The sequence below is a fragment of the Gorilla gorilla genome, chromosome 3 (genome assembly GCF_029281585.2).
Source record: "Gorilla gorilla gorilla isolate KB3781 chromosome 3, NHGRI_mGorGor1-v2.1_pri, whole genome shotgun sequence".
Taxonomy (NCBI): Eukaryota; Metazoa; Chordata; class Mammalia; order Primates; family Hominidae; genus Gorilla; species Gorilla gorilla.
Window position 1 is genome coordinate 211,773,137 of NC_073227.2, and position 22,417 is coordinate 211,795,553.

Sequence of the window (22,417 nt, forward strand, 5' to 3'; positions counted from 1 at the left end):
AGCTTAGTTTGGCTGGATATGAAATCCTGGGTGGAAAATTCTTTTCTTTAAGAATGTTGAATATTGGCCCCCATTCTCTTCTGCCTTGTAGAGTTTCTGCTGGTAGATCTGCTGTTAGTCTGATGGGCTTCCCTTTGTGGGTAACCTGACCTTTCTCTCTGGCTGCCCTTAAGATTTTTTCCTTCATTTCAACCTTGCTCAATCTGACGACTGTGTGTCTTGGGGTTGCTTTTCTTGAGGAGTGTCTTTGTGATATTCTCCGTATTTCCGAATTTGAATATTGGCCTGCCTTGCTAGGTTAGGGAAGTTCTCCTGGATAATATCCTGAAGAGTGTTTTCTAACTTGGTTCCATTCTCCCCATCACTTTCAGGTACAGCAATCAAACGTAGATTTGGTCGTTTCACATAGTCCCATATTTCTTGGAGGCTTTGTTCATTTCTTTTCATTCCTTTTTCTCTAATCTTGTCTTCTTTATTTATTTCATTAAGTTGATGTTCAATCTCTGATATCTTTTCTTCTGCTTGATTGAATCAGTGCTCGATCCTTGTGCATGCTGCATGAAGTTCTCATGGCGTGTTTTTCAGCTCCATCAGGTCATTTATGTTCTTCTCTAAACTGGTTATTCCAGTTAGCAATTGGTCTAGCCTTTTTTCCAGGTCCTTAGCTTCCTTACATTGGGTTAGGACATGCTCCTTTAGCTTGGAGGAGTTTGTTATTACCTACCTTCTGAAACCTACTTCTCTCAATTTGTCAAACTCATTCTCCATCCAGTTTTCTTTTGTTCCCTTGCTGGTGAGGAGTTGTGATCCTTTGGAGAAGAAGAGGCATTCTGGTTTTTGGAATTTTCAACCTTTTTGCTCTGGTTTCTCTCCATCTTTGTGGATTTATCTACCTGTGGTTTCTGATGTTGGTGACCTTCTGATGGGGTCACTGAGTGGATGTCCTTTTTGTTGATGTTGATGCTGTTCCTTTTTGTTTGTTAGTTTTCCTTCTAACAGTCAGGCCCCTCTGCTGCAGGTCTGTTGGGGTTTGCCCTAGGTCTACTCTAGACCCTGTTTGCCTGGGTATCACCAGCGGAGGCTGGAGAACAGCAAAGATTGCTGCCTGTTTCTTCCTCTGGAAGTTTTGTTCCAGAGGAGCACCCACCAGATGCCAGCCAGAGCTCTCCTGTATGAGGTGCCCATTGGCACCTACTGGGAGGTGTCTCCCAGTCAGGATACACGGGGGTCAGGGACCCACTTGAGGAGGCAGTCTGACCCTTATCAGAGCTCGAATGCTGTGCTGGGAGATATGCTGCTCTCTTCAGAGCCATCAGGCTTTTCAAGGATGCTCAAAGTCTGCTGAAGCTGTGCCCACAGCCACCCTTTCCCCTAGGTGCTCTGTTCCAGGGAGATGGGGGTTTTATCTATAGGTCTCTGACTGGGGCTGCTGCCCTTTTTTCAGAGATGCCTTGCCCAGAGAGGAGAAATCTAGAGAGGCAGTCTGGCTGCTGTGGCCTTGTTGAGTTGTGGTGGGCTCCACCCAGTTCAAACTTTCTGGTGGCTTTGTTTACACTGTGGGGGTAAAACTGCCTACTCAAGCCTTGGCAATGTGGAAGCCCCTCCCCCCACCAAGCTCGAGTGTCCTAGGTCAACCTTAGACTGCTGTGCAAGAATGTCAAGCCAGTGGATCTTAGCTTCTGGGCTCTGTAGGGGTGGGACCCGCCAAGCCAGACCACTTGGCTCCCTGGCTTCAGCCCCCTTTCCAGGAGAGAGAATGGTTCTGTCTTGTTGGCATTCCAGTTGCCACTGCGGCATGAAAAAAAAAAAAACTCCTGCAGCTAGCTCGGTGTCTGCCCAAACAACTGCCTAGTTTTGTGCTTGAAACCTAGGGCCTTGGTGGCAGAGGCACTGGAGGGAATCTCCTGGTCTGTGGATTGTGAAGACCGTGAGAAAAGCATAGTTTCTGGGTTGAGTGCACGGTTCCTCATGGTACAGTCCCTCGGGGCTTCCCTTGGCTAGGGGAGGGAATTCCCCCAACCCCTTGCACTTCCCGGGTGAGGCGACGCCCCATTCTGCTTTGGCTCACCCTCCGTGGGCTGCACCCACTCTCCAACCAGTCCCAGTGAGATGAACCAGGTACCTCAGTTGGAAATGCAGAAATCACCTGCATTCTGCATTGATCTCACTGGGAGCTGCAGACTGGAGCTGTTCCTATTTGGCCATGTTGCCAGCAAATTCTGAGATTTTTTTAAAAAGTGCAAAGAAAGACATCTGAGGGGTGCTGACATATTCGGGTCACCTCAAGCCACATGCCAGCTTGCTTGCCCCTGTTGGATTCAGCAGAGGGAGATAGGCCTTGCCATACCTGCGGTGTCTGCCAAAGCTTCCTCCTGGCAATTCTTGGGAGTGCTGATACCTGGGCCACAGCTAGTCCAAGTTTATCACTGAAGATCCTATCAAAGTTTTGTCTGAAATTCCACTTTTGCCTTTTGTCCTAAGTGGTTGTGGACATCTCCAGGGGCTGATACCAAGGACTAGGAACAGCTGAGGGAAGCAGAAAGGTTCAGAGTACATCTCTATTTACAGGGAACAGAACACCGGCCTCCGAGAGTCCATGGAGCAATGGGAAAATTGCAGTGATTACTCATCACTGTGAAACCTCTACTTTGAATACAGTATCTTCTGGCAAGCACAGGGGACTGCAGTCGACAATGCTGCTGAATATACCTGAGTACATATTGAGACATTTGTTTGGTAAACAGTCAATGCATACAATAAATTACCTTGAGAGGGCCATCTGTGCTCCAGATGTGAGAGTTCATGTGAATAGAATGGCCACAATTCAAAGAATCTTCACAGGAAAACAGGGCTCAGAGCTCATCCACAATGGACAGACAGGGAGGGAAACAGGTGGAGGTTAGTTCACCACTTCCTCATAAGAAGGTAATAAATAGTTTGATGAAACAAAATGGTAGCACTGAGTAATTGTGGGCTTCTGGATAGGCAGTCAGGTTGATTTCATGTTGCTACTGCTGGACTTGAGGGCTGGCTGGGCTGTGGTGGCAGACACAGCAGCAGCTCAGGATGATGGTGATGGTCCACGCCAGCCAGAACCACCAATGTTCATAGTAGTAGTTACAACACTGAGACTGCCCATAGCAGTGTCCTGTTGTGTCACAGATGCAGCTTTGATTGTTGGTACACACACAGGCTTCCTTATCCTGTGGGGGTTCAGCCCTGGCTGACACGCGGCTAGGCAGTGCCTAGAGGTGGAAGAGCTCCATGCCACCCAGGAGTCTTCCCTCCATACTCCTCCTGCTCCTCCGATCCAGCGCGGGCACCTCCCTCCACCCTTGCTGCACTTCTCCTCTACCCTCTTCTTCCTTCTTTTGTTCTTTTCCTATAATACGTTTTGAAGTCAGATTGTGAGGCCTTCAGCTTTGTTCTTATTGCTCAAGAGTCCTTTAGTTATTCAGGGTCCTTTGTGGTTCCACGTACATTTTCAAATTGTTTTTTCTATTTCTGTGAAGAATGACATTGAAATTTTGATAAATATTGCATTAAACCTATAAATCACTTTGGGCAGTAAGGACATTTTAAGAATATTAATTCTTCCTACCCATGAACATAAAATATCTTTCCATGTGTTTGTGTCATCTACAATTTTTTCATCAATGTTTTATAGTGTTCAGAATACAGATCTTTCACCTCCTTGGTTAAATGTACTCCTAAGTACAATCATAAATGTGCTCCTAAACAAAAAAAATACGGTTTTTTTGATGCTACCATGAATGAGATTGATTTCTTTCTTTTTGTCATATAGTTTGTTGTCAGTGTAAAGAAACTACTGAGTTTTGTACATTGATTTTGAATTCTGCAATTTTATTGAATTCATTGATCATGTCTAATAGCTTTTTGGTGGAGTTTTTAGGGTTTCCTATATATAATATGTCATCAAACAGAGACAATTTTACTTCTTCCTTTTCAATTTGAATATCTTTTATTTCTTTATTTGATTTAATTGCTCTGGCTAGGACTTCCAGAAATAGGTTGAAAAGAAGTAGTGAGAATAAATATCCTTGTCTTATTCTTGATCTTAGCAGAAAAGATTTCACTTTTTCGTTGTTGGGTATGATGTGAGCTGTGAGCTTGTTGTATATGTCCTGTTTTGTGTTAAGGTACATGCCTTCTACGCCGAATTTGTTGAGAGGTTTTGTCATGAGAGGATTTTGAATTTAGTCAAATGCTTTTTCTGCATATATAGAGATAGCTATTTTTTTATCCTTCATTCTGTTAATGTGGTTGATTTGTGTTTGCTGAACCATCTGGAGGATAAATCCACTTTATCATGGTAAATGTTCTCCTAATGTGTGGTTAAATTCTGTTTGCTAGCACTTTTTTTTTGAGGACTTTTGTATCTGTGTTCATCAGGGATATTGGTTGGCCCATACTTTTCTTATAGTGTCCTTGTTTGCCTTTTTATTTTTATTTTTATTTTTTTGTTTTTGTTTTTTTTAATTATACTTTAAGTTTTAGGGTACATGTGCACAACGTGCAGGTTAGTTACATATGTATACATGTGCCATGCTGGTGTGCTGCACCCATTAACTTATCATTTAACATTAGGTATATCTCCTAATGCTATCCCTCCCCCCTCCCCCCACCCCACAACAGGCCCCAGTGCTAATATCCGGAATCTACAATGAACCCAAACAAGTTTACAAGAAAAAAACAAACAACCCCATCAAAAAGTGGCCAAAGGATATGAACAGACACTTCTCAAAAGAAGACATTTATGCAGCCAACAGACACATGAAAAAATGCTCATCATCACTGGCCATCAGAGAAATGCAAATCAAAACCACAATGAGATACCATCTCACACCAGTTAGAATGGCAATCATTAAAAAGTCAGGAAACAACAGGTGCTGGAGAGGATGTGGAGAAATAGGAACACTTTTACACTGTTGGTGGGACTGTAAACTAGTTCAACCATTGTGGAAGACAGTGTGGCGATTCCTCAGGGATCTAGAACTAGAAATACCATTTGACCCAGCCATCCCATTACTGGGTATATACCCAAAGGACTATAAATCATGCTGCTATAAAGACACATGCACACGTATGTTTACTGTGGCACTACTCACAATAGCAAAGACTTGGAACCAACCCAAATGTCCAACAATGATAGACTGGATTAAGAAAATGTGGCACATATACACCATGGAATACTATGCAGCCATAAAAATGATGAGTTCATGTCCTTTGTAGGGACATGGATGAAGCTGGAAACCATCATTCTCAGCAAACTATCACAAGGACAAAAAACCAAACACCGCATGTTCTCACTCATGGGTGGGAATTGAACAATGAGAACACTTGGACACAGGAAGGGGAACATCACTTTAAAAAAAAAACAATAATGCCGATCTTTTAAAATGAGTTTGGAAATACTCTTTCTCCTTCAAGTTTTTGGAAGAATTTCAGAAGGATTGTATTATTATTTTTTAAAATGTTAGAATTCAGCAATGAAGTTTTCTGGTCCTGGGATGTTCTTTGATAGGAGATGTTTTATTATTGATATACTCTCCATACTCAGTATTGTTCTGTTCAGATTTTATCTTTCTTCTTGACTTTCTCTAGGTAAGTTGCATTTTTCTAGAAATTTATCTGCTTTTTCTAGGTTATCCAATTTGTTGGCTTGTAATTGTTTATAGTGGCCTCACGATCCTCTGTATTTCTGTGGTATTAGTTGCGATATTTCCTCCTTCATTTCTGATTTTATTGCTTTGAGTATTCTCTCATTTTTCTAGTCTAGCTAATGGTTTGTCAGTTTTGTTTATCTTTTCAAAGAACGAATTCTTAGTTTCATTGATCTGTTCTATTTTCTTTCACAGTCTTTTTTGTATTTGAAGGACTCGTATTTATTAACTGGCTCAAGCCTGGAAATTTGTTGAGGTGCTATGAGTCTCCATTGCTCTCATTTCTCTTCACTAGACACAGAAATTTTCTGATTACACGAATCAAATAAGACTAATAAGCTTCCCAGGGATGAATCCCACTTAAGCATGGTGAATTTTTTTGCTGTGTTTTTTTAAAAATAATATTTGCTAATATTTGGCTGAGGGTTTTTCCATCTAAGTTCATCAGGAGTATTGGTCTGAAATTTATTTTTATTATAGTGTCCTTCTCTGGGTTTGGTATCAGGGTAATGCTGGTTTTGAAAAATGGATTTGGAAGTATTCCTCTTCTTCATTCTTTTGGAAGAGTTTGAGAAGGATTGGTGTTAGTTTGGTGTTAGTTTATCTAAGTGTTTGTGAGAATTCAGCCAGCAAGCCATTCAACCCTGGGTCTCTCTTTTATGAGAGACCTTTCATTGGTGATTTAATTTCCTTATTCACGATTTGTTCTAAATTTTGAATTCTTCATGATTCAGTTTTGGTACGAGTTTATCAATTTCTTCTAGGTTATCTAATTTGCTGGTGAATAATTGTTTATAGTAGTATGTTATGATTTTTTAACTTCTGTGGTATCAGTTGTAATGTCTCTTCTTTCACTTCTGAGTTTGTTTTCTTTTTTCTTAGTCTACGTAAGAATTTGTTAATTTTGTCTATCTTTTCAAAAAACAATTCTTATTTTTATTGAAATTTTCAGTTTCTATTATATTATTTCTGCTCTGATCTTTGTTATTTGTTCCCTTCTGCTGTCTTTGGGCTTGTATTGTTCTCTAATTTTCTCGCTCCTTTAGGCATATTAGGTTGCTTATTTGAGATCTTTTTTTTCTTTTTTGATGTAGGCATTTATTTATTTGATGTAGGGCTATAAATGTCCCTCTTATAACTGCTTTTGTTGCATCCCATAGGTTTTAGTATGTTATGTTTCCATTTTCATGCTACCTGATTTTAGAATATATTTCAAAGCATGGTGTACAGTGCTTTTAAAAAGAGGCTATATATAGGTATATATAAAAACAATACACACATTATATATAAACTATGACATGCTTGTAAAGAAAAGAGAACATAAAGTTTCTGAGGAAATAATTAGAAGAACAAGAGGATGCAAAGGGGTCTGTCAAAGATTCAGTGAAATGAGGGTTTTTGGATATTCACAGCTAATAGATTAATGCATTAGGAATGAGCAAAAAAATTGATGGTAGTCAAACAGAGGGAGGGAGGTAGATTTTGAATAATTCAAAGCAGGAGTGTTTTGAAGATAAACAGAATAACTAAAAAGAAAGACTCAGATGAAAAGCCTAGATTTAAAGCATTTGAATCAAGAGGTGGTAATCTAGGAATTAGGTTGATTTCTTTTTTTTTAAATTTGTGTAGCTTTTTATTTTATATTTTATTATACTTTAAGTTTTAGGGTACATGTGCACAAAGTGCAGGTTTGTTACATAGGTATACATGTGCCATGTTGGTGTGCTGCACCCAGAAGACTGGTTAATTTCAATAACCTAAAAATCCACAAGGTGGGAGTGTTTCACTGAAGCCAGTTGTTAGAGAAACGTTAGAACCAACTTCCTTTTTCTCTCTGTCCCTTCTTCTCTGCTTTCTTCTTTTCTCCTCCTCCTCCTCCCTTTGCTCTCCTTCTTCTCTCTCTGTTTTTCTAATCATGAAAAACAAACAAAAAAAAACTATGAGCAAGAGCACAGAAAAAAGACTAGCAAAGACTGCAGTTATTGAAAGTATCAGATACAGAAAATAAAATAACTATACTTAGTATGTTTAAAGTGAAAAAAAAAATTAAAAATATCATCATGGAACAGGAAACTCTGGAGAATGGCCAAGAAGATTACAAGAAAACAAATAGAATGTCCATAGAAAATAACATAATTGAAATTTAAACCCAAATGAGTGGTTTTAACAGAATATTAGTATGTTAGAAGCAGTTGAAGAGTGAACTAGTAAACTGTAATATAGGTCAGAAGGGGCTATCCAAAATGAACACAGGAATAAAGACATGGAAAATAAGAAACATGTAGTTAGGAGACATGGAAGACAGAGGGGGAAACGCTAAAAAATTTCAAGGAGTGTTTCAGAAGGAGAGGAAGGAGATCATGAATCAGTGTATATATTTTTTAAATTTTATTTTATGTTCTGGGATACACGTGCAGAAAGTGTAGGTTTGATACTAGGTAAACGTGTGCCATGGTGGTTTGCTGCACCCATCAACCCATCACCTAGGTATGAGGCCCTGCATGCATTAGCTATTTGTCCTGATGGTCTCCTACCCCTGTCCCCCTGAGAGGCCCTGGTGTGTGTTGTTCCCCTCCATGTATCCACGTGTTTGTCCTGATGGTCTCCTACCCCCTGTCCCCCTGAGAGGCCCTGGTGTGTGTTGTTCCCCTCCATGTATCCATGTGTTTGCTCTCATTGTTCAACTCCCTCTTACGACTGAGAACATGTGGTGTTTGGTTTTCTGTTCCTGTGTTAGTTTGCTGAGGATGGTGGCTTCCAGCTTCATCCATGTCCCTGCAAAGAACATGATCTCATTTATTTTAACGGCTGCATAGTATTCCATGGTGAATATATATCACATTTTCTTTATCCAATATATCATTGATGGGCATTTGAGTTGATTCCATGTATTTTCTATCGTAAATAGTGCTGCAATAAACATGTGTGCATGTATATGTATGTGTGTGTGTATATATATGTAGTTATATATATGTATATATATGTGTATATATCTGTGTATATATATACACATATATATACATTTACATATATAATATATGTATATATGTATATATCTGTGTATATATATGTATGTATATATATTTTTTGAGATGGAGTTTTGCTCTTGTTGCCCAGGATGGAGTGCAATGGTATGATCTTGGCTCACTTTAACCTCTGCCTCCTGGGTTCCAGCGATTCTCCTGCCTCAGCCTCCAAAGTAGCTGGTATTACAGGTGTGCACCACTATACCTGGCTAGTTTTTGTATTTTCAGTAGAGATGGAGTTTCCCCATGTTGGCTAGGCTGGTCTCAAACTCCTGTCCTCAGGTGATCCACCCGCCTTGGCCTCCCAAAGTGCTGGGATTACAGGTGTGAGCCACTGCACCCAGCCCTGTACATGTATCTTTATAATAGAATGATTTATATTCCTTTGGGCATATACCCAGTAAAGGGATTGCTGGGTCAAATGGCATTTCTGGTTCTAGATCTTTGAGGAATTTTCACACTGTCTTCCACAGTGAATGAACTAATTTACATTCCCACAAACAGTGTAAAAGCATTCCTATTTCTCCACAGCCTTACCAGCAACTGTTGTTTCTGGAGTTTTTAATAATCACCATTAAGACTGGCGTGAGATAGTATCTCATTGTGGTTTTGAGTTGCATTTCTCTAATGATCAGTGATTTGAGCTTTTTTTCATATGTTTGTTGGCCACATACATGTCTTCTTTTGAGAAGTGTCTGTTCATGTCCTTTGGCCGATTTTTGATGGGGTTTTTTTTCTTGTAAATTTAAGTTCTCCATAGGAGCAGATGCTCTAATTGCTTGGAGGTCTGCCTATGTGTGGAGATGAGAGGGCCCCACTGCACTATAATCTCAGCACAGGAAGGTTGGGGAAGCTCAGGCTGCTGATCCAGTCAAGTGGGTACTCCACATACCTGGAAATCTGCCTGGCCATAGACTGGAGAGGGCCCCACTGCACCACAACCTATGTTTATAAGTGGTGGGGTAGCTCAGTATGCTGGTCCAGGTAGACAGGTGCTCCAATGCCTGAATTTCTGCCTGGGGGTGAAGCAGAGAAAGCCCTGCTGTATCACATTCTCAGGGGAACAGGCTGGGGCACCCAGCAATGACACCTGCAGACTGGTTGTAGGTCTCCAAGCTGGCCCTGGCTGCAAGTTTCATCACCCAGGAGAAATTACAGCTGTAGCAGCTTTTCTGTTGCCCCGAGGCTGCGATGGGGGAAAGCACAATTCCAGCACATACTGCTGAGGTGTTTTCCACAATATGGCTGTGAAGGTCCCTACCAAGCCCCAAAGCAGTTGTTCCAATCTTTGGCCTGAGACTAAAATGCCTGTGCAGGCATTCTGCTGGGTCACAAAAAGAAAAAAAAAAAGCTGACTTTGCATGCATCCAGATTGAAAATGGCATCTTGCTCTTACTTCCTGGTCTGGGAAAATGTCTGCAGCTGTTCCCAGTGTCTTTGCTTCACAGCATCTCCAAGCCTCTCCCCATGTTGACTCCAGGCCTTGGGAGAAACAAAATGCAACAACTTGGCTGGGGTTGCTCAGATTCACAGTGAAAATGTCAGTTACAGAGGGAGGCTCTCTGCCTCTCTCACATGCTAGGACTTCACTCACTTTTTTAAGCTGGTTGCTGTCATGTTGACTGTTTGCCCACATTCTCCTTCTTGGGATCTAGGATGTCCCTCATGATTCTGGTGGATTCCCGTTTTCCTTCTTGACTTAGAGCTCACAGAGTTGACCTTTGTGCACTCTCTTGCTATTTCGAAGTGGCCGAGGCACACTAAAAGCCTCTAATTTATCATCTTGGGAAAAAAAAAAACAGGGAAGTTTGCTTTTGCAAATTGTTGTTTGTGGGGGTCTGTCCTGCAGACCCCAGCTGCACGAGGGATGAATAATGTGCTCAGACACCAATTATTCAGTGAAAGAGCCGCTAGGGGGCTGGGCCGTGCACAGAAAGAGTTCTGGCAGCCACGAGCCCTGACTAGCTAGCCCTGCCAGCATTTATTGAAAAAACATTAAATGACAGGGGCTTTTAGTCAACACAAATAGAGGGTAATTAACCTGGTCACCCTCCCCCGAGAGAGAGCCATCCTGCCTGTGAATGATCAAAGGTTGGCTTCAGGACCACATGAGTAAACAAGTTATTTAGATAAACTCCCTTACGTTCCTTTGCACCTACTTTAAGCTATTTACTCAAGGAAGGATTAGGCTGCCTTCATTCAGATCTATTACTGAAGCTATGCAACACCCCCAGCCTTCCATGAAGGTTTGTGTCGATTTCTTATAACTATCTTTAAAATTTTTCCCACCAGCCTGACTGAACTCCCACAGTTGTTGCTACTTTTTGAAATTGAAATACTTCTAGGAAGACTGATTAAGAACAATATAGAGAAAAGACATATTTTTCAAACTCCTGATGAAAAAGAAACATCCGTATTAATATATAGCTAATAAAAAGATAAGAGATGTTGTGGAAAACTTCATGCAAGGGTGCCCACTCTCAGAACTTCTATTCAATATAGTACTGGATGTCCTAGCCAGAGCAATTAGGCAAAAGAAAGAAATAAAAGGCATGAAAATTGGAAAGGAAGAAGTTAAATTGTTTCTGTTTGCAGTTGACATGATCTTATATATAGAAAACACCAATAACTCTGCCAAAAAATTTAGAATTCATAAATGAATTTAGTAAAGTTGCAGGATACAATGTGAACATACAAAATTCAGTAGCATTTCTACACATCAACAACAAACTATACAAAAAAAGAAATCAAGAAAACAATCCTATTTATAACAGCAACAAAAAATAAAATACTTAGATGTAAATTTAAACAGAGAGGTGAATGATCTTTACACTGAAAACTACAAAATATTGATGAAAGCAATTGAAGAAGCCACAAATAAATGGAAAGATATCTCATGTTCATGGATTGGAAAAAGTAATATATTTGAAATGTCCATACTATCCAAAGTGATGTACATATTGAATGCAATCTCTATCAAAATTCCTGTGACATTTTCCCACAGAAATAGAAAAACAACTCTCAAATCTGTATGGAACCACAAAAAACTCTGAAAAGCCAAAATAATCTTGATCAAAAAAAGCAAGGCAGGAGATATCACATTACCTGACTTCAAATTATACTACATAGCTATAGCAATTGAAACACCATGGTGCTGGCAAAAACGCAGACACATAGACCAATTACACAGAATAAAGAGCCCATAAATAAATCTACATATTATAGTCAATTGACTTTCAACAAAGGTGCCAGGAACACACATGGGGAAAGAACAGTCTCTTCAAAAAATGGTGTTGAGAAAACTGAATGTCCACAAGATTGACATTAGGCCCTTATTTCATACCATATAAAAATATAAACTCAAAGTAAGTTAGACTTAAATGTAAGACCTAGCGCTATAGAACTCCTAGAAGAAAACAGGGGAATAACTCCAAGACATTGGTCTGGGCAATAATATTTTATGATATGACTCTAAAGCACAGGCAAGAAAAGCAACAAAACACAAATGGAATAGCATCAACCTAAAAAGCTTCTGCACAGCAAAAGAAAGTCAACAGAGTGAAGTGATAACCTACAAAATGGGAGAAATTATCTGCAAACTATACATTTGATAAGAGGCTAATGTCCAAAATATCTTAGGAACTCAAACAATTCAATAATAAGAAAACAAGTAACCCTAATGAAAAATTGACAAAGGATCTAAATAGACATTTCTCAAAAGAAGACATACAAATGGCCAACAGATATATAAAAATGCTAATTATCACTGATTATCAGAGAAATGCATATTAAAACTACAATAAAATGCTATTTCACATCCGTTAGAATGGCTGTTACAGAAAAGGCAGAAGATACCAAGTGTTGGAGAGGATGTGGAGAAAAGGAAAACCTTGTAATTGTTGAGAATGTAAATTATTTTGGCCATTGTAAAAGACAGTATAAATGATTCTCTAAAAATAGAACTACCATATGATCCAGTAAGGCTATTTCTGGGCATATATTAAAAAGATATCAAATCAGTGTGTCAATGAGTTATCTGTACTCCCATATTTATTGTAGCATTATTCACAACAGCCAAGATGTGGAATTAACTTAAGTATCCATCGACACATGAGTGGATGAAGAAAATGTGGTACACATACACAGTAGAATAGTATACAACCTTAAAAAATAAAAAAAGTATCATTTGTTGACAACATGAATGAACTGGGAGGACATTATACTGAGTAAAATAATCCAGGCACAGAAAGCCAAATACTGCATAATCTCACTTGTATGTGGAGGTCTAAGAAGGCTGAACACATACAAGTACAGAGTAGAATGAGGGTTACCAGGAGGATTGGGTAGATGTTGGTCAAAGGGTACAAAATTGCATTGTACAGGAGGAATGAATTCAACAGATCTAGTGTGCAATATGGTGACTACAGTGGATAACAATGTATTGTTTTTAAATTTAATTTTTTTGGGTACATAGCAGGTATATACATTTATGGGGTACATGAAATATTTTGGTATAGGCATGCAATGTACAATAAGTACATCATGGAAAATTGGATATTCATCCCCTCAAGCATTTATTCCTTGTGTTATAAACAATCCAATTATACTCTTTCAGTTATTTTTAAATGTATAATTGAATTTTAGACTGCAATCCCCCTGTTGTGCTATCAAATACTAGGTCTTATTAAATCTTTCTATTTTTTGTACCCATTAATCATCCCCCACCTCTCCCAACCCCCACTACCCTTCACAGCCTCTGGTATACTTCCTTCTACTCTCTATCTACATGAGTTCAATTGTTTGCTTTTTAGATTCGACAAATAAGTGATAACACATAGTATTTGTCTTTTTGTGCCTGGCTTATTTCACTTAACATAAGGACCTCCAGTTTCATCCATGTTGTTGCAAATGACAGGGTCTCATTCTTTTTTATGGCTGAATAGTACTCCATTGTATATAAGTACCACATTTTCTTTATTCATTCATCTGTTGATGGACACTTAGGTTGACTCCATAACTTCGCTATTGTAAACAGTGCTGCAACAAATATGGGAGTGCATATATCTCTTCAATATACTGATTTCTTTTTTGGAGGGTATATATGCATCAATGGGATTGCTGGACCACATGGTAGCTCTATTTTTAGTTTTTTGAGGAGACTTCAAACTGTTCTCCATAGGGGTTGTACTTGTATTCTTCAAAATTGCTAAGAGTAGATTTTTAAGTGTTCTCATAAAAAAAGATAAGCATGTAAGGTAATGCATATGTTAGCTTAACATGGCTAATTTACAATGAATATATATTTCAAAACATATATAATTTCAACATACCAGAATCTCTGGGACACATTCAAAGCAGTGTGTAGAGGGAAATTTATGGCACTAAATGCCCACAAGAGACAGCAGGAAAGATCCAAAATGGACACCCTAACATCACAATTAAAAGAACTAGAAAAGCAAGAGCAAACACATTCAAAAGCTAGCAGAAGGCAAGAAATAACTAACATCAGAGCAGACCTGAAGGAAATAGAGACACAAAAATCCCTTCAAAAAATTAATGAATCCAGGAGCTGGTTTTTTGAAAGGATCAACAAAATTGATAGACCGCTAGCAAGACTAATAAAGAAGAAAAGAGAGAAGAATCAAATAGACACAATAAAAAATGATAAAGGGGATATCACCCCCGTTCCCACAGAAATACAAACTACCATCAGAGAATACTACAAACACCTCTACACAAATAAACTAGAAAATCTAGAAGAAATGGATAAATTCCTCGACACATACACCCTCCCAGGACTAAACCAGGAAGAAGTTGAATCTCTGAATAGACCAATAACAGGCTCTGAAATTGTGGCAATAATCAATAGCTTACCAACCAAAAAGAGTCCAGCACCAGATGGATTCACAACTGAATTCTACCAGAGGTACAAGGAGGAACTGGTACCATTCCTTCTGAAACTATTCCAATCAATAGAAAAAGAGGGAATCCTCCCTAACTCATTTTATGAGGTCAGCATCATCCTGATACCAAAGCCGGGCAGAGACACAACAAAAAAAGAGAATTTTAGACCAATATCCTTGATGAACATTGATGCAAAAATCCTCAATAAAATACTGGCAAACTGAATCCAGCAGCACATCAAAAAGCTTATCCACCATGATCAAGTGGGCTTCATCCCTGGGATGCAAGGCTGGTTCAATATACGCAAATCAATAAATGTAATCCAGCATTTAAACAGAACCAAAGACAAAAACCACATGATGATCTCAATAGATGCAGAAAAGGCCTTTGACAAAATTCAACAACCTTCATGCTAAAAACTCTCAATAAATTAGGTATTGATGGGACATATCTCAAAATAATAAGAGCTATCTATGACAAACCCACAGCCAATATCATACTGAATGGGCAAAAACTGGAAGCATTCCTTTTGAAAACTGGCACAAGACAGGGATGCCCTCTCTCACCACTCCTGTTCAACATAGTGTTGGAAGTTCTGGCCAGGGCAATCAGGCAGGAGAAGGAAATAAAGGGTATTCAATTAGGAAGAGAGGAAGTCAAATTGTTCCTGTTTGCAGATGACATGATTGTATATCTAGAAAACCCCATTGTCTCAGCCCAAAATCTCCTTAAGCTGATAAGCAACTTCAGCAAAGTCTCAGGATACAAAATCAATGTACCAAAATCACAAGCATTCTTATACACCAATAACAGACAAACAGAGAGCCAAATCATGAGTGAACTCCCATTCACAATTGCTTCAAAGAGAATCGAATACCTAGGAATCCAACTTACAAGGGACATGAAGGACCTCTTCAAGGAGAACTACAAACCACTGCTCAATGAAATAAAAGAGGATACAAAGAAATGGAAGAACATTCCATGCTCATGGGTAGGAAGAATCAATATCGTGAAAATGGCCATACTGCCCAAGGTAATTTATAGATTCAATGCCATCCCCATCAAGCTACCAATGCCTTTCTTCACAGAATTGGAAAAAACTACTTTAAAGTTCATATGGAACCAAAAAGAGCCCTCATTGCCAAGTCAATCCTAAGCCAAAAGAACAGAGCTGGAGGCATCACGCTACCTGACTTCAAACTATACTACAAGGCTACAGTGACCAAAACAGCATGGTATAGATCAGAGATATATATCAAAACAGAGATATAGATCAATGGAACAGAACACAGCCCTCAGAAATAATGCCACATATCTACAACTATCTGATCTTTGACAAACCTGAGAAAAACAAGCAATGGGGAAAGGATTCCCTATTTAATAAATGGTGCTGGGAAAACTGGCTAGCCATATGTAGAAAGATGAAACTGGATCCCTTCCTTACACCTTATACAAAAATTAATTCAAGATGGATTAAAGACTTAAGCATTAGACCTAAAAGCATAAAAACCCTAGAAGAAAACCAAGGCATTACCATTCAGGACATAGGCATGGGCAAGGACTTCATGTCTAAAACACCAAAAGAAATGGCAACAAAAGCCAAAATTGACAAATGGGATCTAATTAACCTAAGAGCTTCTGCACAGCAAAAGAAACTACCATCACAGTGAACAGGCAACCTACAAAATGGGAGAAAATTTTCACAACCTACTCATCTAACAAAGGGCTAATATCCAGAATCTACAATGAATTCAAACAAATTTACAAGAAAAAAACAACCCCATCAAAAAGTGGGCAAAGGACATGAACAGACACTTCTCAAAAGAAGACATTTATGCAGCCAAAAAACACGTGAAAAAATGCTCACCATCACTGGCCATCAGAGAAATGCAAATCAAAACCACAATGAGATACCATCTCACACCAGTTAGAATGGCAATCATTAAAAAGTCAGGAAACAACAGGTGCTGGGGAGGATGTGGAGAAATAGGAACACTTTTACACTGTTGGTGGGATTGTAAACTAGTTCAACCATTGTGGAGGTCAGTGTGGCGATTCCTCAGTGATCTAGAACTAGAAATACCATTTGACCCAGCCATCCCATTACTGGGTATATACCCAAAGGACTATAAATCATGCTGCTATAAAGACACATGCACATGTATGTTTATTGCGGCACTATTCACAATAGCAAAGACTTGGAACCAAGCCAAATGTCCAACAATGCTAGACTGGATTAAGAAAATGTGGCACATATACAGCATGGAATACTATGCAGCCATAAAAAAGGATGAGTTCATGTCCTTTGTAGGGACATGAATGAAATTGGAAATCATCATTCTCAGTAAACTATCGCAAGGACAAAAATCCAAACACCGCATGTTCTTACTCATAGGTGGGAATTGAACAATGAGAACACATGGACACAGGAAGGGGAACGTCACACTCTGGGGACTGTTGTGGGGTGGGGGGAGGGGGGAGGGTTAGCATTGGGAGATATACCTAATGCTACATGACAAGTTAATGGGTGCAGCACACCAGCATGGCACATGTACACATATGTAACTAACCTGCACATTGTGCATATGTACCCTAAAACTTAAAATATTATAATAATAAAATAAAAACATATATAATTTTATTTATCTGATAAAATAAATATAAAATATGAAACTTTATATTAATAAATTTGACAGTCATAAGAAATGGTCAAGTTCCTATGAAAAACACCTATTTTTATGAAATGATCAGAAAAAAACTAGAAAAACTGAGTAGTTTTTTTTCATTGTAGAAATTTTATTTATAAAATTTTTTTTCACTGTAGAAAGAACTCCAGGGCCAGGTGGATGCAATAATGATTTCTACCAAATATTTAATAAAGAAATAATGCCAATGTTACATGAATATTTTTAGAGAATTGGGAAGACATAACACTTTCCAACTTGTTTATGTGGTGGTACATCCTTGATAATAAAACCATACAAGGATATTAAAATAAATGAAATTATAGACTAATATACTACATAATAATTCTAAACAAAAATGTTTGCAAATATAATCCAAGAATATACTCCAAAGAAAAATACATCGTGACTAAGTGCAGTAATTTCAAGGACATATGGTTTAAAATTAGAAAACCAAAAAATGAAATTAACCACATTAACTGAATAAAAGAAAAAAATATGGTTATTTCAATAGCTGCGGGAAAAGCACTTGTTCACATTTGAAACTGTTTGTAATAATAACTCAACAAACTAGGATTAGAAGAGAACTGATGTAAATATCTTAATATATACACAAAAACTACTCTCAACATTATAAATAATCATGACATATTAAACAGTTTCATTCTAACATGAGGAACAAGGTACACATGTCCAGCTCAACACTTTATTCATCATTAAAATAATACTGTGCAGTAAAATTAACAAGGAAAAATTTTAAAAGATCACAAAAGAAAACTACAAATCCTTATCCCTGATCAACACAGATGTAAAAATACTCTACAAAATTTTAGCAAACTGAAGCCAACAGTGCATCAAAAAGATAATTCATCATGATCAAGTGGGCTTTATTCCAGGGGTGCTTGAATGGTTCAAAATAGACAAATCAATAGACATGATTCACCACATAAACGGAACTGAGAACAAAAACCCTATGATCATCTCATTAGATGCAGAATAAGCATTTGATAAAATCCAACATCTGTTTATGATAAAAACCCTCAACAATATAGGTATAGATGGAGTATACCTCAAAAAATGAGTCATCTATGACAAAGCCACAGCCAACGTCATCCTGGATGGGCAAAAGTTGGAAGTGTTGCTTCTAGAAACTGGAGAAAAGCAAGGATGTTCACTTTCATCATCCTTATTCAACACAGTACTGGAAGTGCTAGCCAGAGCTATCAGAAAGGAGAAAGAAATAAAAGGTATACAAATTAGAAAAGAAGTCAAATGATCTCTGCTCACTGATGACATGACTGTAGGCCTAGAAAACCCTAAAGTCTTCAGAAGACTCCTAGACTTGATAAGCGACTTCGGTAAAGTCTTGGGATAAACAAGCCACAAAAATCAGTTGTATTTCTATACACCAAAAACATTCAAGCTGTTTGAATGTTTGCTGAGATTAATTTGTTGAGAACCAAATTAAGAACTCAACTGAATTTACAATAGCCATGAAAAATACCTAGGAATGCATAAGTATATAAATGAAAGATCTCTACAAGGAGAACTACAAAATACTAATGAAAGAAATTATAGATGACATAAACAAATGGAAAAACATCCCATGCTCATGGATTAGAAAAATCAATAGCTAAAATGACCATATCACCCATACAATCTATAGAGTTAATGCAATCCCCATCAAATTACCAACGTTATTTTTCACAAAATTAAAAAAATCCTAAAGTTCATATGGAGCCAAAAAAATATCCCAAATAGCCAAAGCACTTCTAAGCAAAAAACAAAGCAAAACAAAACAAAGCCCCCAGAACAAAAGACAAATATCGTTCCTACAAATGAAGACCAATGGTAATGCTTATCTGTTCATGGTAGAAGTGTAAATTGGTAGGATTGTTAAAAAAATAGTGTAGCATTTCATGGTAATGTTGAATAACTCAATAATTTTACTTTTAAGTATATACCCCAGAGGATATCTTGCACATATGAACCAGGAGATTTACAAAAGAATGTTCATAGCAGCATTGTTTGTAATGGTTAAAAACTGGAAAAATTTCAAGTGTTCATCAACAATAGATCTGAGGAATGAAGTCCGACATATTCATGTAGCAGAATATCATATAGCAATACGAATGGATAAATTACAGCAACATTCAACAAGGCTGTATTATGCAAACTTATTATTGAATCAAGGTGAAAGTACCTTCTGATAAAGGTGAAAGAACTTCTACAAAATAATTTCATTTGTATAAGTTTCAAAGAACCAAACTAAATAATGCATCATTTGAGAACCATTAAAGTCTATTAAAAAACACATACAATGCAATGGAAGGATAGTGGTCATATCCAGCAGGAAATAAAGGAGAACACAATTGGCAAGGAGCACCCAATGGGCGTCTAAGGCACTAGGAAAGTTCTATTCTGTTCCCAATCCTCCAAGACATCTAGTTTTTTTATTTTCTATTTTTCTGAGACATGGTGGCCCAGGCTGGAGTACAATGGTGTGATCTTGGCTCACTGCAAGCTGTGTCCTGGGCTTAAGTGATCCTCCCACCTCGGCCTCCCAAAGTACTGGGATTACAGGTGTGAGCCACCATGGCCGGCAAATGTTCTATTTCATATCCTGTATGGTGGACACATAGATGTTCACTTTTTTATTATTCCTTGAACACTAAGTATATGTTTTGTTATATTCTCTGTGGAATACCTCCTTATTTCTCAGTCAATTCAGGATACCTCCTTACCCCCATCCCCTTTTTACTTTTCGTCATGTCATATAGTTTCTGAGATACAGAAAAGCTTACATATTATCCTGTCATCAGAGCGGCATGGAGGCATTTGGTAGAATAAATATTATTTGTTGATTATTCATCCTTTCCTTTCACTTTACAGAGTCAATCAAACACCAGGTCATGTTAATTTTACTGTAACACACATTTCTTGAATTTGCCTCCTTATCTCTATTTCCACTATTCAGTTCAGACCTTGATCATCACTCATCTGCATTGTAGTTGCATTTTTCTAATTATTCTGTTTCTAGTCTTGTTCTAAAATCTTTTTTCCTCCCGCAATGCAGCTAGAGTGGTCAATTTAAAGCATCATCTATCTCAAATACAAAAAACCAAACACCGCATGTTTTCACTCATAGGTGGGACTTGAACAAGGAGAACACGGACACAGGAAGGGGAATATCACACACCGGGGACTGTTGTGGGGTGGGGGGAGGGGGGAGGGATAGCGTTAGGAGATATACCTAATGTAAATGACGAGTTAATGGGTGCAGCACACCAACATGGCACATGTATACATATGTAACAAACCTGCACGTTGTGCACATGTACCCTAGAACTTAAAGTATAATAAAAATAAATATTAAAAAAATGAAGCATCACCTTTATTAAAACATTTAATGGTCCTACTATTCCTTATGCTATAAATTTCTTATAATGTAATAAATATTTTTCCGTAATTGTGACTCTCTTCTATAGCTCTTGTTACTCCCGATATTCTTCTAATTATCAGGCAGTAGCACAAAGCTGCTCACACCTCTTTACACATCTCTTTATTTTAGGCCTTCTTGTATTTGCTCATGCTGTTCCTTTTTGTTTGAAAAACTTACACATTTCTTCATTTGGTTAATCCTTGCACACTTTCAAGACTCATTTGAGGCCTCATTGACTTTGGAAACCTTCCCTGTAATCTTGTATTATTAATTTATCTTCGTTTTCACTTATTAGCTCTTATTAGATTACTGTCCTTACATGTATAACTCTCCCACTAGATAGTAAGCTTTTGGACGGCAGAGATGATGTCTCATTCATCTTTGCATCTTTAGCACCCAGCCTGGTTTCTGGTTTCCTATAGTCACTCAGTGTTGAGCTAAACCATATTTTTGGGGCAATGACTTGACAATGCAGTATCATGATGGAACTATCACAGATGGACAGAATGAGTCTCTTGATTCCTACATTTATTTTTCTATTGATATAGCTGATTTAAAAAGAAACCTCTGTTAATTATATAATCATGTAATTACCCTGACATAACATCAAACTCCATAAATTACTTTCCATCTCTGCCTCTCTCTCTTTCTATATATATATAACATATACATGTTACAAAAATGCACAGGGAATAAATATGAGCAAAATGGTAAGAAGTGCAGGTTCTAGGTCAGATTTCCTGCATTTACTTGCAGGCTACACCAACTTTAGAGAAAAGATTTAGTGAAAAATAAAAATGAATCATTAATACACCACTTGGCACCGATAAATTATTCGGTAAACATTAACATATTTGCATTTATGTTTAACCATGGGTTTAAGTGATTATCCAGAAATCTCCCTCTCTTTGACTATGTTTGAATATTAGATACTTCTTAATTTATGTTTGCTCTGAATTTTTTTTTCACTCGTTGTATACTCATGGACCATTTTATGTGTTTCAGGAATTGATATTTTATTTAAAAACTGTTACTATAGAAAATTAACTTTTGGATAGTCCTGTTGAGACTAAAACTATCATTTGTAAGATCATTACTCCGATCATTGGTGTTAACACTTTGCATTAATTAAAATTTTTTATGGACATATAATAAGTATTTCTCCCACCTAGATTTTTGTGGCTATCATTTTATTCATTCCATTGCTTTTTTCTCCCAGTTTGCTATGAGGAAGTTGATAAGTAGGTAGGCAAAACGGTAGATCGTTTTGGCAGCTTCAGTGTATTTAAGTGCCTGTGATGAGGCTGTGGTTTATTTTTCTAATGTAGAATTCATAATGTAGAATAAATTTGAAAAACATAAATTTTTTTTCCTGCACATTGTGCACATGTACCCTAGAACTTAAAGTATGATAAAAATATACATATATAAAAAATTAAAAACATAAATTTATTTGCACAGCTTTTTCTTTCTGCTATTTTTATTCAATGATTATTTGCTTCCCTTGTTATTTAAGAGCTGACTTTTGGCTTCATGGCCAAAAATAAAATTCTTAGTAGGAGGAAGTAAATGTGATTTACTGATGAAGATGCCACCCCCAAGTGACCCATTAACCACTTTCCCTACGTTACCCTGGGACAACCAAAGTGATTCCAGGAGACAATTCCCGTGACAAGT

General features: G+C 37.8%; 1 long non-coding RNA gene across 1 annotated transcript; it reads right to left on the minus strand.

The window, feature by feature from the left end:
* Nucleotides 1-7,382: 7,382 nt before the first annotated feature.
* Nucleotides 7,383-10,468, minus strand: LOC129532843 (uncharacterized). Its single transcript, XR_008678765.2, has 3 exons — nucleotides 10,305-10,468; nucleotides 10,107-10,192; nucleotides 7,383-7,593 (listed from the first exon to the last, which is right to left on the minus strand). It is a non-coding gene; the product is annotated as an uncharacterized lncRNA (long non-coding RNA).
* Nucleotides 10,469-22,417: the final 11,949 nt, after the last annotated feature.